Here is a 19671-nt window from a genome sequence, read left to right as displayed (position 1 = left end):
CTATTATATATCTTTCATACATGCCATTGCTGTTATTCCTCTTGTTGTCCCCCATTAATACTATGTCATTCTACCCATTAATAGGACAGACTGCATCATCATCATCAAATGCACAAATAAGTGGTATGTCTATGTAATGCCTACTTTATGTTTTAATACTGTTGAAATGGTCCATGTTGGCAATGATATGATTAATAAATCTAACTTCATTTCCTTACAACAGCTGAAGTTTTATGTCTGTATGTATGTATTTATGTATGTATGTATTTATTTATTTATTTACGTTCATCCCTCTTCTACTACACTGTTTTCCCATGAGGACTTATCAGGTGTGTGTTATGTTTGTATTCATCGCATATGTCATGTATGCTGGATGTATAACATAATTGTCAACTCTCTGTTATTTCAATTCTGTGACCCATATATAGACAGGACCTAATGGTAAGTAAGTATTAGCTGTAATATTGCAGTGAGATATATGTGTCATATGTTATTAATGATATACAGCATGTGATGTAAGCATGTTGTTCTGATCTGTATCATCTGTCTCTTCTTTTAGCACATAACTGCCTGTATCCTCCATTAGCCCGTCCACTGATCTAATGTGTCACAGTATGGTAGCATGACCCCAGCACACAGGATAGTCACATGGTGATACAGTCTGGCCAAGATAATGACAGTCATGTGGATGTGGCTGTACCCTCAGATGTAGAGAAAAAACCTGACCAGCCATTCTGACAATGAGGGGACATTGGATTGAGGATAACATGAGGCCTGTGAACAACAGAGCCATATTGAGGCTACTGACATTTCCTTACAACACATTGATACTGCCCGTCGCAGTATATGTAGGTATCAGTTAGTGTGCATGGGCACATACCAGAATGTGTCCGCCTACGCCTACATGCAAATGAACGTTCCAGTAACATCATGAATCTGACATTCATGCTGTGCACATACCACAGATCGTGTTTCACACCAGCTGGGTGTGCTGCATGCAGGACAGAAGTGCAGACAAGGTGAGGTAATGGCTGCACAGAATGAAAGTATGTCATTTGTGGCATGGTCCATTGAATCCCTGGCCTCTACAGTACTACAGCAGTGCTATTGTACAAGCAGGGTTCTGCATGCCCTGACTATGCTGTGCTCTGGGCTAAAAAGGGATAAAGAAGGACTCACCACTTTTAATGCAACCTGGATAACTGGATGGGATTCCACCCATGTCCCTGCTTGACAGGGGTATCTAGTGCTGTTTTGTCTAAACATGGGCTAAATTCTTGGCTAGGCTTATAAGGGCCTCAGGGCCAATAGCTTAGTAACTTCCTATGATCCTATGATGATTGTCACATGGGAGAGGCAGGACATCTCTCAGCAGAACAAACTTTGCCAATCAGGCATAATGTCTATGCTCCAGTGTGCACACACTTCTACTGTTGGTGGGTTTGCTGTGGGCCAGGCAGTCACGATCAGACAAGTCAAGTCACAGTCATACTCCTTCATTTCCACATGCTGGGATCACCCCAGCAGTCTCCTCTGTAGAGCAAGTTGGGACAAGTGTTTCCATACATGGTAGGGGCAGGCCAGACTGTTATGTGAGCTGTCAGTGTGGGTATTCTAAACTGTGTTATAGTAAAACAGACATTTGATCCACTCTTTCCAGCAGTGTCATTCTCACCTAATGGCGACAATGATTGCTGTGCAGAACTCTGAAAATGTCATATTCTGTGTTCGTTGACAAGTCTGATGCAGTGGGAGTCCAACAGTCTTAATAAACATTGCTGATTCCATTTATTACATTACTTTACCCATACTTTGCAGTGATATATTTGGCTTGTGATATTAACAAAAAAAGCCCTAACAAACTGGCAACCAACTCTCTTTAATAGATTCAGTTTGCTGAGACTTAGGAGTTTAAGCAGATAACAGAATACTGTGCATTTGATGAGTATAAATGTTTCTTTATTATTATTATATTTTATTTTAACATAATAGGGTCAAGTAACTTTAATATATAATGGTACTTTAATTGATTAATTGTTTTTTCATTTTGGCGCCTTTTTTGGCATTTTAATATTTAAATGAGCTGATTTGTGTGTTTTTTGTATTCTGATGAAGGCTGTTGTATCAGCCGAAAAGCACTTCAAAATCAATTGGAACTATTAAAGAGAGTTGGTTGCCAGTTTGTTCGGGCTTTTTTTGTTTTTATCTGATTTGTGTTTCATTTTGAGTTTTACTAGCTTGTGATATTAACAACAGTTCTGCATTATGTCCTGAGTTGTTTACCTGTTTTCAGATTTTTATAATGGAGAGAGAGAAATGTGTTGCAATGATAAGTGTCCATTTTTGTGTGCCATACATAGATACACCAATATGAATCTGCATGCATACCTGTGTCAGTTGTGCCCTGAGTTGGTGATCCCTGTTGGGATATATTTATATGTTCACAATGTTATATATTATGATTATGCTGTTATGTCTGATGCTCAGTATGCACATCTAGTGGATAATTGCTAATAGATGCAATCCATGCTGCTGTGGTGAGCTAACATGTAAACATCAGTATTTAATCTGTGTACTTCTGTACATGTGACTTGTCATTACTCATACTTGTTTGTCAGACGCTGCCATTTTGCCAGTGCTTGTACTTGTGGTCACACCCTCTGTCACCCCAAACCTGTGCTTTTTGCCATCTATGTCCTTCTGCTCCTCCTCTGATACTTGTGGGATGTCATCTTCAGACATCTTGGGTTCTTGGGGTAGATCAGCCACACCTGCAGCTGGAAGACAGCCATATGCACTAGTTAGCACACTGTGTAGCATGGCACACACAGTTGTCATCTGTGCTGCCTTATCAGGTGTGTATTGCAGTGCACCTTTGGATGTGTCCAGATATTTTAACCTAGCTTTCAGTACACCATACACAAGATGTATGGTATTTCTTGTTGTTGCATGCACTCTATTGTAGGCCTTTTCTGCAGGGTTTGATGCTTCACTGTACAGGGTCATTAACCACGGCTCAAGTGGATAACCACAGTCACCTGTTGTGGGGAGTAAACACACATGTTATCAGCAAGGATATTGATCGGAGGGATGTCCTTAGCTTACGTTCTAGTGGTGCTGGAATGTGGCCTGCAGACCATTTTCTCTCCATATGGCAGCATCGTGGACACTTCCAGGGTACTGTATGTTGACATGAGGTTTGATATGCTGCCAACTGCTGCACACACAAACTGGCAGTTCAGGGACGGCCAGCCCGTTCTGTTAATGGATCTGTCTGCTTCTGGATGAACTGGGATATTGATAGGGATGTGGTTGCAATCTATTGCACCAAGTACATGTGGGAAGTTTGCACAGTTATAGAACTGGTGCATTACAGTTCTCTGTTCCATGGGGGTGGATAGAAAGTGTTATTAGTCATTCACCTTGCTGCACATTGCTGCCAGGAATTTTTCCAGGATGTGACTGGCAGCTGTCTGTGACACTTCCACAGCATCCTCCATGTGTCTTGGAATGTTACAGATGCAAGCACACCCAGGCTGAGACATACTTTGGTTTCAAGGGGGATGTGGTTGTCTTGCCAGGTCTGCACAAAGATGTGTGGGGCACACATGTTGCAGACAGACTGCACAAACTGTCTGTCTATGTGGTACCTGCCAATTACTTGTTGATCTAACAACTGATTTAGTTGCAGCCTTGTTCCCCTTCTAACTGATTGCCTTCTAGGGTGTAAACCCATGGCTTGCATTACTGCAGCCTGTTGCAGTTCATTCACTGCAGTTTGCATTTTTTGTGGTATTATTAAAGAATATAATGGAATATGTAGTAGTAGTAGTAGCTTCTGTTCTTTGTGATGCTGTATAGCACATGGCAATGATTTCAGAAGCAGAGTCAGTGTGGCAGTTTGTCTCATTTAAGTTGCACTGGGTGAGCACGACGTGTTTTGGTATAAGCTCTGCATATGCAGAATCCATAATTATCCTACGCTGAATAGCTAAGTACTCGGACTGCTTTCAGCATGTCTTCTGAAATTGTGTCCACATATGGTGTGCTGAAGTCTTTCCTTGGCTTGATGTGCTGTCCACAAATAGGTTTTGGAATTCGGCCCTAGGTTTGCAAAAGGTTACAGTAAGAATGTAAGTCCAATCCATTCTGTAACCCGGAAGGGTACTTCTAAATCCTCAGTCCTTTGGATATCTAGTTCACCCTGATATGCTCACAGAAGTAATCATTCTCTAGCTGCAGTTTTCAATATTTAGTGAGAACATTTTTGGATTTCTGCAGTTCTGAATTCATTGAAACTGCATCTTCTCATAATCATTAGTTATCCAAGTCCATACCTAATTAAAACCACCTCTTGATGTTAGAAGAATCTTGACAAACAGTGGTATTTGCTCCTTCCCTTCTACTTCATTGCCCTGGCATAATGGTGTCATTGCATCTAGGTACAGCCACATTTGTTGGCTGTAATACTTGGATAAACCTCACAAATCCTTAGGTGTTTCATTTAAAAGTGTGGATGAATTAGATGCTCGCTCCTGTTTTTATTTCGGTAAAAACACAGTCAGCTCCTGTATAAGGTGAGTTAAATTAACTCTCATTAAAGATAAATCCTTAAAAATTTCTGCGGTGTCTCACCCATGGTCATAGATGTCATTGCAGCCACATTGAACAAACAAGCAACCTGTGAGCTAAAATAAACAGAACAGGCACCCTCAAATTCTTAAAAATAAATGAAAAACAAACAATGGTTAGAAGTCTGTGTATTATGCTGGCAATTAAAAAAATGCAGATAAAAAGCCCAGTCTGAATGAATATATTTATATTATTCCTATTTTAAAATTAAAATCTTTTACAAGTAAATGTCCCCTTCAAATGAAAGGGGGTGATTTAGAAAGTATTTCTTAGACAATTTATTTTATTAATAACAGTAGTCAATTTAGTGTAATTTTGAAATAAAACTGTTTTTATAATTGTGTGATATTATTGAGTCAATGTATACAAGTGTTTTTTATGTACAAACATTGAGTTTCGGTAAAGCTTATTGTTTCAGTAGAAGTCTTGTTATACTAAAGATGAAAGTGCTAAACTATCATTTTTTCTATTAAAATTTTTTTTGCAATACATCCCAGGCATTTATTATTTATTTATTTATTTTCAAGTATTTGAGAGTGCCTGTTCTGTTGATTTTGGTTCGTAGATTTAATAAAGACTCTTCACCGTGGTTCCTTCTGCCTGCTATTCTATGGTACATTTGGACTTTGACATTATTTTGCACAATCTTCACTCGATTATTGCTGCAGTTGGATGGTACATTTGTTTAGTTGAATGATGACACAAACCATATTTGTACATTCTTGCAATTAAGTTAATTTTCTTTCTGCTTTTTAAGGTGCTCTATTAGGTTACTGAATAGATATCATGGTGTGCACTTTCCTGAAGTTAATGTGACATATTTTAGGTGATTATTGTGTGACTTTATTATGGTTATGCTGATTGTGACACTGCCAGCCCAGCTATCTGTAATTGTGTAAATAATTCTATGTCACTTGTGAATATCGATATGAGTTATACAGAACTGTATGTTATGTACTGAGCATCAAGAATATAACTACAGCATACCATACTGGAACATAGATTAACTTGCAAAGCTGGGCAATAAACAAAAGATGTTATCTCTCAGTTTCAGTTCAGTAGCAGACACAATGTCTAGAGCTAGAAGTTTTTCTATTGTCTTGAAAGAAAAGTAATTACTAGGTTTAAAATATAAAGTGTTTTATTGCTTTATGACTTCCTTGCAGCTACACAGTTCTGAGCAAACATCTGAGAGATATGTATTTTTAACATAGAGATGTTAAAATTCTTTTAAGTTTCTGTTTAGCCTGGGAACTAAAGTCAGGTGACAAATAGTGATGCCACCCAAGCTAACCCAGCAGTAAAATGTGATATTAATTTAAGAACTCTCTCAGAGAGAGACTGTGCATTTTGTATTTTGTCTTGAACCTAGCAAGAACATCCACTCATCATCACCATATGCACTTGGCTTGTTCTGCTTACTTGTTTTTCTGTAAGTCTAGGTTACAGTCATTTCTTTTAGATATAGTTAGGAATATAGTAAATATTAGTTTAGATGTTTTCCTTATTTATTTGAGACTGTCCTGTGTGTTTTTTTTTTTTTTCCTTCTTTTTTGAAGATTTTGAACTAACTGTGTTTGTGTTTTTTTTTCTGTCTTGTTCTTTTATTTTATTATATTATATATTATTATTTATAACCTATCTTTGTATTTGATATTGTGACATATTATTTTTACTTGCATTACTATTGTATGTATTTACTGACACTGTACACACCAATCTAAAAAAGCCTTGCAAAAAACCACCTAAAACTACACAACAGATAGTAACATTACATTACACAGGGACTTACACCTTGGGGGGGGTATATAGTTATAGGGGGGTTGGTTGCAGGGTGGGTGGCCACCTAGGTTTGGGCAGAGAAGAGGGGCAGTAGTAAACCTAAACAGGTGCCAGCCTGTGTGTTATGTGTGTTGTGATGTGTTATATAATATCAAGACCCTCAGCTGAGACCTTACCCAGTATAGCTGTGCCAGGGGGGGAGTCTGGGGGGGGATGTGGAGAAAGAGGGAGAAACAAACCCCAAACTCACTGTGTTCTCTGTGTGCTCTTAAGGGAAACTGCACTTTACTGTGTGTGTACTTGTCATCTTTCCATTGTGTACGTCCCCCACTGTTTCCAGTGGTTAGGATTGATGCCCCTTGATAACTGGGCCAGTGCAGGGGTTCACACTGATATTTATGTTAAATGATTATTCTTTGCTTAACAAGGTGTCCTATGAGTGGTCCAGTGGTGCAGAAGGATAAAGCCCTTACTCTTCTCCAGATGACCTATGTCTGATTAGTGGTATGGGTGCTGGTGTGGCTGCTGGAGGAGGATCATAGTGAGTGGTTAATGTCAGCTCTGCAATCCTTTGGGGGAATGGAGGCAGCCTAGGCTTTCTGCAGTAAAGCAGAATTACAAGTGTGGCAGGCTCTGTGCTGCATAACTAGTGGCCAGTTATGTGAGAGGTTGCATATGGATGGATGTACACATGCATCATCAAATGGCAATGATTGCAGTGCACACAAAGCTACCTGAGGGTGTCAGTAACTCAGGCATACTCCATGGCAGCAGTATGATGCAGCACCCTCAGCCTTGGTCTCCCCACTGAGCCTAGATGTTGGTCTGCCTGAGCTTGTTGATGAAGACAAAGGTGGGCCTGGTAGATCCAGTGAATGAGGAGAGGAACTGGTGGCAGCTGATGACCGGCAGTAGGGGAAGATGTCCCACTGTTATGGTGTGTTTACTATAATTAGTATTACATAACTTTTGAGGTACAGGCGGTGTACACCTGAATGGATTTATAAACTGGATGAGTGAATGGGAAGGGGGAGTTATTGGAGTTTTCTTTTTACCCTTTTTATTTATATTCCTGTCCTGCACTAATAGTTTTGGAATACAGTTATGTAAAGGAATTAATATATTTATTTTATATTTACGGTACTCGTCATTTTTATATTTTGCTTAGATTTACTGTGAAGGAATGATTGGATGAAGCAGTGTGTTTCAGGATTACTTTGAGGGGATGCCTTTTGGGAGGATTCAGTGGTGCTTTTAGTAATATTCAGAAGTGGTTGAAGGAATACAAATTGATTTAGTATTACTATTGGAAAGTTTGCACCTTAGAATTTTTTGAGATTTGGTTATGTTTGTAACCAAATATGTGGAGTGGAGACTGTTGGCCAAAAATGGTGAAATTATTTTAATTTTACTTCACTACTGTAATGATGAGAAGTTCAATGTGAACATAACAGGGATATATGGCAGACAATAAGGAAGGATGTTAAAGGATTTGCCCCAATTTTGATTGTTGTAATTCTTACCCAGGTTTGACTCTGAGTTAGAGGTGGATTCTTCTGTATAATACTGGGTGGAGTTTTGGAAAGCTTAGAGATAAAGGCTGGTGAAATGATACAGTATTTTAAAGGCAATGACCCTTTCTTTCATTAGCACCTGTGTGCTGTGGAATGTCATACCTCTAGCAGCTTACACACATCCTTGCATTCAGCCACATACGATGGCCAGCTGGCAACTGGCTCTTAGTGCCCAATATATATAGAAATTAAGAGGGAGACTGCATGCTGTTGGGTACTATTCCAGTTGAGATGGGGAAAAAACAGGTAAATGTGGGGGCCAGGAAATTTAGATGTTCAGGCTGATGAAGATCAAAAGTAAATAGATATAAATGTCACTTATTTCACTGGGAGAAATGCTTTACAATGTATTAAATCTGCTATAGTACCAAACATATGTACTGTATGGAAGCCAGAAAATGGAACAGGAGTTATGTATGCATGCAATGGACCTGATGTCCATTTGGTCTTCTGGTGGCACAAAAGCCCCATTCCTGGATCAGGAAATGAGTCATTCATGCCTGACAGAATAAAGGACTAAAGCTCTGACCTGTTAATGAACTGTTTCATATACTAAGGATGCAGGGTTTGAATCCTTCCATCTTCATTTGGCTACTGTGTAACCTTGAGCAAGTCACTTAACCATTCAGTGCTTTAGGGCAGTTTAGAACCTGGGTTGGTCTACTAGACTCTATGCCTCTTAACTGTCTACAAATCTAGTAGTTGTACAAAAGTAGACATATAAATGTTTGCATATTAAGTGAATACAGAGCTCCTTGAACGTATTTACACATTAAGTGTTCCAAATCAAGATTATGCACTAGTGCAAAAAAAACAGTTATTCCAGAGCTAGAGCATGAAAGTGTATCTGAATGGGATCTGTACAGATCCCTGACGGCACTTTCTGCCAAAGCAGAAGTCACCGAACATACATAACCCGAAAGTACTATTCACCGAAGCAGCACTTTCAGTTATGTAGGCTGGTTGTGCCGGTCGCACTGTGGTGAAGTTAAGGGAGAATTCCCTTTTCCCCCACTGTAGTACGACCTCGGAGTGAGAATATAAAAGTAGGGGGGTGTAGGGGGCACACATAAAAGAAGATTTATTGTTTTTTTTGTTTTTTTTTTTTTTTTTTGAACGGACTTTAACAAAAGTGCTTTTTCAGTGAAAGCGCTTTCGTTAAAGTGCGTTCGGGTATTTTCGTTCAATAGTCCTAGATCCATCTGAATATTAGTGTTGGTGTAGCAGGAAAAAGTAGACAGTTAAATATGGACACATTCTTGAATAAATGATGATTAAACAGGAAAAAAACTCACAAAACAAAATATGTGCGCATTGCAGAAACATATTTACAAACTATGTGAACTATCTGAATTGCTTCAGGAGTTCAACATACCCTATATATATATATATATATATATATATATATATATAGATATATATATATATCCCTTTATAAAATAAATGCAGATGCATGCTTTCCTGCACCACTGTACTATGCCTTCTTGCACCACAGAATCAACATGCTTCAATGTACCACAAAAGCATACTTTCATGTACCACAGAAGCATATTTTCATGTGTCACAGAAGTGAGCTTTCATGGGCTACAGGAGCATGTCTTCATACACCACCGAAGTAAGCTTTCATGCTCCACAGAACCATGTTTTCTTGCACCACAGAATCAGCATGCTTCTATGTACCACAGAAGTATGCTTTGATGTATGACTGCACTGCCTCCTGCTGGGCAGTACTGCCATGAGGTCATTTATTTGTATGAGTCTGCTCAACCTGAGTCTGCCTAGAGACACTGCCTTTCCAATAATCTTCTTGCATCACTCCCACAAGATAGGCGAGTGAGCATCATTCACTCGCTCTTTCCTCCCAGCATCATTTAGTCGCTCTGTCCTCCCACCATCATTCATTTGCTCTCTCTGCTCCCAAAATCACTCACTAGCTCTCTCCTCCCAGCATCAGTCAGTCACTCTGTCTTCCCAGTATCATTCACTCCCTCTCTCCTCCCAACATCATTCACTCATTCTTTCCTCCCAGCATCATTCATTCCCTCTCTCCTCCCAGCATCATTCACTCAGTCTCTCCTCCCTGGTTAACTTGTATCAGCTCCTGGCCTGCTATGTGAACCAAAATCACTGAAAATGCAGTCAGACCTACATACGTCTACACCACAGAGACAGCTGATGTAACCACATGTATGCCACAGATGCTGAAATGAATAGGGCTTCAGTAAGGCAGCTTCTAAGGGCTCGTCCTGTATCGTAACAGGCCAAAATGTAAGTTTTCACATGACACTCAAAAGGTTCATCATACACTAGTTAAAACAAATTGTCAATACTGCCACAGAAACCAAGAAAATGTAAGTAGTGGAGAGTACAGACAGCCTAATACAAGGCCCAAAGATGCCACAGACTGTAAATATGGTGATGACCTACAGAATTTGTAACATGGCGACTGAGCTTAGTAGGAAAAAAGGACTTCATATAAATATGAAGGAAATAAAATAATTTGTTTGGGATAGAAAGTTTTTAGAAAACAACCTTCAGCAGAGATACTTTAGATATAACAGTAGTTCCGCTGTAATATAATACATCACCAAATGATGGTATGGATGCAGGGCTAACACCTATCAGCTATAATGTTATACATTACCAAACAGTGGAGGAAGCCAAGGCTAGCCCCTATCAGCTGTAATGTTGTACATTACCACACAGCGGAAGGAAGGCAAGGCTAGCACCTATCGGCTGTAATGTTGTACATTACCAAACAGTGGAGGAAGCTAAGGCTAGCCCCTATTGGCTGTAATGTTGTACATTACCAAACAGTGGAGGAAGCAAAGGCTAGCCCCTATCAGCTGTAATATTGTACATTACCAAACAGTGGAGGAAGCCAAGGCTAGCCCCTATCGGCTGTAATGTTGTACATTACCAAACAGTGGAGGAAGCCAAGGCTAGCCCCTATCAGCTGTAATATTGTACATTACCAAACAGTGGAGGAAGCCAAGGCTAGCCCCTATCAGCTGTAATATTGTACATTACCAAACAGTGGAGGAAGCCAAGGCTAGCCCCTATCAGCTGTAATGTTGTACATTACCAAACAGTGGAGGAAGCCAAGGCTAGCCCCTATCAGCTGTAATGTTGTACATTACCAAACAGTGGAGGAAGCCAAGGCTAGCCCCTATCAGCTGTAATGTTGTACATTACCAAACAGTGGAGGAAGCCAAGGCTAGCACCTATCGGCTGTAATGTTGTACATTACCAAACAGTGGAGGAAGCCAAGGCTAGCCCCTATCGGCTGTAATGTTGTACATTACCAAACAGTGGAGGAAGTCAAGGCTAGCACCTATCGGCTGTAATGTTGTACATTACCAAACAGTGGAGGAAGCCAAGGCTAGCCCCTATCGGCTGTAATGTTGTACATTACCACACAGTGGAAGGAAGGCAAGGGTAGCCCCTATCAGCTGTAATATTGTACATTACCAAACAGTGGAGGAAGCCAAGGCTAGCCCCTATCAGCTGTAATGTTGTACATTACCAAACAGTGGAGGAAGCCAAGGCTAGCCCTTATCGGCTGTAATGTTGTACATTACCAAACAGTGGAGGAAGCCAAGGCTAGCCTCTATCGGCTGTAATGTTGTACATTACCAAACAGTGGAGGAAGTCAAGGCTAGCCCCTATCGGCTGTAATGTTGTACATTACCACACAGTGGAAGGAAGGCAAGGGTAGCCTCTATCAGCTGTAATGTTGTACATTACCAAACAGTGGAGGAAGTCAAGGCTAGCCCCTATCGGCTGTAATGTTGTACATTACCACACAGTGGAAGGAAGGCAAGGGTAGCCTCTATCAGCTGTAATGTTGTACATTACCAAACAGTGGAGGAAGTCAAGGCTAGCCCCTATCGGCTGTAATGTTGTACATTACCAAACAGTGGAGGAAGCCAAGGCTAGCACCTATTGGCTGTAATGTTGTACAACTTTAAATTATGGTGTAGTAAAAAACCCGTGCAGGTAAGCACAATTAATTATTTGGGACAGGATTATTCAACACAATCTATCCCTTAAAATGTTAACCTGCCAGGCAACAAAACTATTTATCAGGCTCCTTGGACAAAGAAAAAAATACTTCTAACTTATGAATAGTAACTCGATAGCAGTAGTGTGCCAAATAATACAGGACTGAAGAAGCCTTCTGATAGGTCTGCTTGCCTACAAATTCAGCGTTCAACTAATCCTTTGTTTATCAGAACATGATTGCTAAGTCTGGAAAAAAGATGCATTCTTCCTCCTGCTGGGGCACCAACCTGATAAATGCCATTCCACCTTTAAGTGTAATGGACCTGGATCCTATAGTTTCAGAGTTTCCATAATGACTGAGGCATTGTTATTCTTTTGAAAACAGCAGAACAATCATTGGTAAAATTTTAAGTGTTCCAGATTATTCTAATACAACAGACAGAAAAAGTTCTGCAGCTCAATTACCAATTCTATGTTTGGAGGATTTTATCCATGATTTCTGTCATCTTAAGCTTTTACCTTCTGCTAATACAAATAATGAAGGAAGGAAGAAAGGGAAAAATCAGAAAATCATATTTAGCTAAGCAGGAATAAGGATTTCTATTTTGGACACAGAGTAGTACATATTTTTCTTTCACCTCAACCTGCATTCCACAGATCCCCAAATGCTTGCAAATCCAAAAAAAGAACTTTTCTGAAAAGAATCCTACATGCAAAACAACCTTAACTTCCCCCTTCCCTGGTTTTGCATTTAAGATTCACAATTAACTGATCCTGTGTTCCTTTCATCCCACAGGTGCTTTCAATTGTCATAGTTACTATTTTATCAATGCGCACACAGGGTTCCTATTAGTTTGTCGAACACTCAAAAGAGCAAACATTCTTTGATTGACAGCTAATAGACAAAACCACAAAAAGTCGAATGGCCGGAACAGCGATTTTTTTCCCCAAGGAAAAAAATTTTTGTTCCCAAAAAAGAAATCCACAAACAAAATAAAGTGGGGGGCTTTGCCCCCTCACTCCCTCCAATGTGGGGGGGGGGGTTGTGCCCCCTACACCCCCTACTTAAATATATCAACTCCAAGATTGCACCACAGTGGAGGAAACTGCAAAGTCCTGTTAATGGCCCAGCGATTTTTTTTCCCTGGGGAAAAAAATCACTGTTCTGGTCATTCGACTTTTTGCGGTTTCGTCTATTAGCTGTCGATCAAAGATGTTTGACAAGCTAATAGGAATCACACACACACACACACACACACACACACACACACACACACACACACACACACACACACACTTGCCTTGTTTGAACAGAATTAACCTAAATTTTGACACTAGTGGGTCTTCCCTGAGTCTCATTACATGTACATAGCAAGTCAATAAATATGCTTCCACGGTGTCAACTGCCTACAATTAGCTACGACATTGAGTAATAAAATAAAAAGTATTGTCAGGCATCACTCACATGCACACCTCTATTTTTTAACATAGCATGTCTTATCTGATGTGCACACTTCTTATAGGATCATAGGATCATGGGCAATTATTAGGCTAACAGTCCCAAGAAGTGTTTTTAAGCCTAGTCATGTATTCCTGAATATAAATAACAGGATAAATTGCCCAGGGTATATAGTTGTGTTTAGGTGGCAGCTCATTTACAGTAAAGGAGATACCCATGAGTCTAGGGGAAGATTTTCTATTTGCCATCTACTGGTCTACGCTATGTTTGAATAGGGTAAGGGATGAACTCTGCTTCACATGGATGGTAAACCTGTTCCAAAGAAGGCAGTGTCTGAAACACGTCTTTGTCCTTCCAACATTTTCTGTTTTGGTTACAAATGAGGTTTAGTCCTTGGATTCAGTATTTCTATTGTTGTTAGACTTGCTGATAAGTTCATGTGCAGCAAGCCCCTCAGGACTGGATCAAATAATAGCTTATAATCCAAGCACAGATCACCTCTCACTGGTCTATAGGAGACTAAGTATAAAGATAAGGCTTTGAGGTGGTCTGCATACTCAATGTGGTTTACTACTTGTGTTCTTTTTGTAAGGAACCTCTTTGAACATTTCAGACGTTGCATATGACTGGTAAAGTACATGCTGAGGGAGTATTGCACTCTCTGATTGGTCTAACGAGGGCTGAGTACAGAGTATTGCACTCTCTGATTGGTCTAACGAGGGCTGAGTACAGTGAGATAATGATATCTTTGGACTTGGATGCCATACCCTTACTAATGAGTCACATACTATGGAATAACTTCCGTATAATAGCAGACACATGGTGGTTAAAGATCAGGTTGCTGAGTAGATATGTTCCCAAGTCCCTAACTACTGGGTCTACACTTAGGGGTGTATAGTCTATGTGGTAATTCCCTTGTATTGCTTCTTTAGTATGATCCACTGGGACATGGACCAGGCCCTCTGCCACCAACACATGTAATTGATACAGAATTTCCTCTATGCTCTGCTTAAAAAAAGCATGGGAATCTACTCTGACCTTTCCTTTCTTTATCTGAGTGCTGAATCTTAGCTAATTGTAGGTATTCAAATATTTTTTTCTTACTTGCTGTGTCAGTGAATCAACAGCCACTAAATGAAGAATCATTTTATGAGTCAATGTCAGCTGCAAATCAAATAAATAGCAAGAAAACATAAGGGGCCTGAATCATAATGGTTAAGATAATGTGTAAACAAGGTGTACACCTTGCAGTAATCATTTTGGATTCAGAGACAGCCCTGCAATGGTGCTGCAACATGATAAAATGCAGCAACACAGTAGACTGTCTCTGTGACTGTAGTAAACAATAATGATGCATTCTGGGGCAGATGCATATGCTAATTAGCTATGTGCTCTCCCTTGGAACTGCCTGGGAGAAGGCAATTTTGCAGCTGAGTGATTCATGTTATTGCTTTGCTGTGTTACTTAGCATGGCCACTCCTGGCCACTCATGGTAATCAGCTGTGTTAATGCATCACAGTAGAGATAAGTGCTGAGATGTTTAGTGGTCAGTAAGTGTGAGTGTGTGTTTGTGTGTGTGTGCGTGCGTGCGTGTGTGTGTGTGTGTGTGTGTGTGCGTGTGTGTGTGTGTGTGTGTGTGTGTGTGTGTTACTGAGTAGGTGCGTGTGTGAGTGTATGTTTGAGTGTGCATTTCCATGGACAGGTAGCAGTACCGGGGTAAGGAGGGGGATTTGTGACTGTGTGTGTGTTTGTGTGTGTGTGTGTGTGTGTGTGTGTGTGTGTGTGTGTGTGTGTGTGTGGGGGGTGTAGTGTTGGGTTGTTTGTCATACTTCCACACACTCCTGGACTAGCAAGCAAAGCCTGCAGCATTGAATTAGTAGGGCCACTAGCTACCAGGGATACTCTTCAGATGTAGGTGGAGGAATCACTAGCCACCAGGAATAACTTTTCAGATGTGGGTTGGGGGGACCACTAGCCACCAAGCATAATGTTTCAGATATGGGTTGGGGAAAAACACTAGATGCTGTAGATAACCATGCAGATATGGGTGGGGGGGGGGTACTAGACAGCATGGAAAACTTCTGGTGCCATAACAGCACTTAAATATAATGGCGGGGACACTAGATACCAGGGAGAACACTAAAGTTATGGAAAATGCTGAAGGAATGGGTCAGAGAAACACTAGACAATTGGGATACTTTATATAGCATGCTTTAAAGGCACTTAATTCAACATTTAAAAAAATATTGCAGGGAACCATTAGACACAAAGGATACTATTATAAGTGAATGCTGTAAAGGCACTAAAGGGGGTTCCAGCACTGTACCTTCTACCCCTTACATAGGATATTAGTCCTACTGTGCCCCCACTAGACACCAAGAGTGTGACAAGCAAATAACGTGTGTTGAAAAAACGTCAACTACAAAAGTGGAGGAGGATTTGAGTGCTGCACCCCTTCAAAGTTAGTTTAGAAATGTTTTTAAGTATATATGGAGGATTTTGGACATTGTTCAATGCCTGCAGAGTTTGTGGTGTACAGGGGAGAAGAATGAAGAGCCATGGGCATACCTCTCAACCCTGTAGCACAAGACGTTGAGACAGAGCTGAAGTTAATAGTGGGATAAAATCGTAGACAGATTTTTATTATGCCTCCTAAAACTTAGTAAGTTGCCATAGATTTACTGAAGGATATGAAATGTGAAACTTTAATGTCTGGTATTAATGATTGATTGAAATAATTTGTGATTTATGAGGGTAGGAAAAAGGAGACATTGGTGACATTCTCACAACACAGAATCATGAAAGGGGTATGTGGTGTGTGTGTGTGTGTGTGTGTGTGTGTGTGTGTGTGTGTGTGTGTGTGTGTGTGTGTGTGTGTGTGTGTGTGTGTGTGTGTGTGTGCGTGTGCGTGTGTGTGTATGTGTGTGTGTGTGTGTGTGTGTGTGTGTGTGTGTGTGTGTGTGTGTGTGTGTGTGTGTGTGTGTGTGTGTGTGTGTGTGTGTGTGTGTGTGTGTGTGTGTTTGAAAACATGTATTGTGTTTAAGAGAGTGATTTGGTGGTTCCTGTGCTAACACAATATGACTGCTGCTACTGTTAACTGCTGCAGGAAGTGCTGATCTGCACTCGCGTAAGTTAACAGCAATTCAGAGACAAGCAAATGCATCAATAATGAGGTCTTTTCTCTCCGAAGATAATGTACCTCTGACTTGCAAAATGTTACATTGTAGAAACAGGGTCTGTTTACAGCAGCTCTTAATGGCAGTGGGGGTCTTTCTGAATACCCAGGAAGGTCTACTAGCTTTGTTGTATAAACCTCCTCATACACTGTTTCCATTTATGTGCCTTGTAAACCTGCCCTGTGTTTATAACTAAAGAAACATTAGCTTTTAAACTAATCACTCCAGTTATTACTTTCTTATTAAAAAAGAAAATGAAGGAGAAACACCAGTAACTGCTAGCATTCTCTATAATTTTCTTACTTCTGACCTATCCACCTTGAAGCACCTTGCAACCTCTCTTGTAGTGAAATCCAATGCATTATTTTTGCTATATGTAAGTGTGTGTCTGTGTGATCCTAAATTATTTCTTAACCAGCTTTTTTCTCTAGTCTCCAATTCTGTATCCCTCCAATCATCTTTTCAGCTCTAGCACTCCTTCTGCTACTGCCTCATAAAATCATTTACTCTGTAATAATTAATTACTACCAATATCCTTTTCTTCATATTTTCATTTGCTTCCTTTTTAATATCTATAACACCAGAATATTAATCACTTACTATATCGTCTTTCTTTATTACGGTAAGTAAACTCTTCTAATCATTGATCAGTAAGGTTCTAAACTGATACAAAAGTGCCTCAGTTACTTTTACAGCTCTACAGTGTGCATTACAATAGTAATAGCACCCACAAACTTCTCATTACATTTATTTCCATACTGCACCTATATATTTATATCCACATGGCTTTTATTTTATTCCTGCTTCTTTATATACTTTGGTTGATGCCATGGTGCAGCAGTTAGTGTTGTCTCCTCACAGCAAGAGGTTCTCCGGTATGATTCTCAGCTGGGGTGCCTTCTGTGTGGAGTCTATATGTCCTCCCTGGGTTTGCTGTGGTTTCCTCCTACATTCCAAAGACATGCGTTTGGGAGCATTTCTACCCAGGCCTCTACTGAAAATGGGCCTTGTACCAATTGGACTTTCCTGGTAAACAAATGTTAAATAAATAAATAATGTAACTGAGTTAATTTTGACTGTTTACAATTGTCTCTGAATGTTAAGAATGATTTGGAGCTTTTCTCCCATGGCATCTAGTGAAAACGAGCCTCTAATGACCAAGATGGACATTCCTGGTAAGTAAAGGCAAATAAATAAATAAATACAATTGTAGGAACTTGCCAATATATTCCTAAAACACAGAAAAAATAAGGTCAGCTATCCAACTATACTGAACGGTCCGAAAAAAATGTATAACAGCAATATGACTGTAAACTGATATACTACATCCTGGGGAAAATGATGTGTTTTTAAAAGTGCATCTTCACTCCACCTTGTCTTAACAAAGATTCATTGCCCTAAGAGAAACATGTTACAGCTTACATTAACCACCTGCAGCATTTAATTAATTTGGGTCTGGAGCTTTTCAGTCTCAGGAACATTCCCAAATCACATGTACACGGGTGATTTCCATGTATGACAATCAATCACACAAGTCACTCCCACTTCTGCACAGTCCAACCCCGGGGGGGGGGTAGTACTGTTCTACAACAATGCCCAGAAGCATAGATATTATATTACTAAAACTTTATTAGTATGTGATGAAGTTTTTACATTTGTGTTTGGTAGACTAAAGTGCTTACTTTTTCTATGTATATATCCTAATCCTTTAATAAGCTGCGCATACCTGATTTTCCGTGCTCTTCTACCAAGCTTGTTAAAGTGCAAATATAATTCTGAACTCAAAGAGGCATGGCTTGGAACTAACTGATAAGCGAATTCTACTTTAGCATGCGCAGAACAAGGAATGCAATGACGAGAGTTAAGCAACTCATGAAAGGGATCTACAGGAAGTCGCACAAGCAAGCAAAACCCCCCACTTTCCACTAACTTCTAATAGTTTTATATAATTTGAACAATTTCCTGGTCTTTGTATACAAGATGCACTCGTTTGGAATACTCCACAATAACTAGTCGACATTCCAAGATGTGGTGTGTGCTATTATTAGATTCTGCTGTTACATAGGTTTTTGTAATATAGTTTGGTTTGTAAATATGTTTTATTACCTCTTACAGACAAAAGGAGTTTAGTGGTTAGGCATGGGAGGGTTCTGCGGGGGGTTGGTTGTCACTCATGGACCTTTATATTATCAGCATCTATCCCAGTACTCTACCCACACTATATACCCAAACATACCTATCACACACATACCAGATTTAAAACACAGCTGAATTTCTACAGTAGTTTTCAAATCCGAAAAGTAGCAAATAACAGAAAAGAAAAATGATATCTCTTAAATCATGGAATGTTAAAGGTCTCCAGAATATTAAGAAAAGAAAGTTAATCCTACATTTAATATTCAGATCAGATGCTGAGGTAATGCTTATACAGGAAACACATATGTCTAATTCTCAATGGTTAAAAGAAACAAAACAGAAATGGATAAAATCAATTATAGCTGCTGGTAACGATACTGCATCTAAGGGTGTAACAATAATAGTTAAAAACTCCTTCAAAGGCAATATAACAACAAGTGAATATGATCCAAATGGAAGGTGGTGTTATTTAGATTGCTCCCTCCCCTCCCCTCTCTTAATAGAAATATTTTAATACTTAACATCTACACCCCTTGCTTGCACCAAACGGAGTTCCTCTACGATATATATTCAACTCTAGAAAAATTTCCAAATAACTTATATTTAATTGTTGGGGATTGGAATATGACTATCAGACCAGAGCTAGATAGATCAAATAAAGATAATAAGCAGTCTATCGCCCTAACAAACCTTATAAATGATCTAATGGAAGACTTTAGTTTATTAGACCCTTTTGAACTCTTCAGACACGACTCTAGAATCAGCAAATATACCTTCTTTTCAACTCCACATAATTCATGGTCCAGAATAGACTTCTTTCTAATCTCAACATACTTTAGAAAGTTTGACATAAAATTTCATACAGATCCCAGAACCATATCTGATCACGCAAAAATCAAATTAGTAA

Source organism: Protopterus annectens, chromosome 9.part0, assembly GCF_019279795.1.
Source record: "Protopterus annectens isolate FY-2018-M chromosome 9.part0, PAN1.0, whole genome shotgun sequence".
In the NCBI taxonomy this organism is placed as follows: Eukaryota; Metazoa; Chordata; order Ceratodontiformes; family Protopteridae; genus Protopterus; species Protopterus annectens.
The sequence above is the reverse complement of the archived record's forward strand: the minus strand, read 5'-3'. Positions refer to the sequence as shown.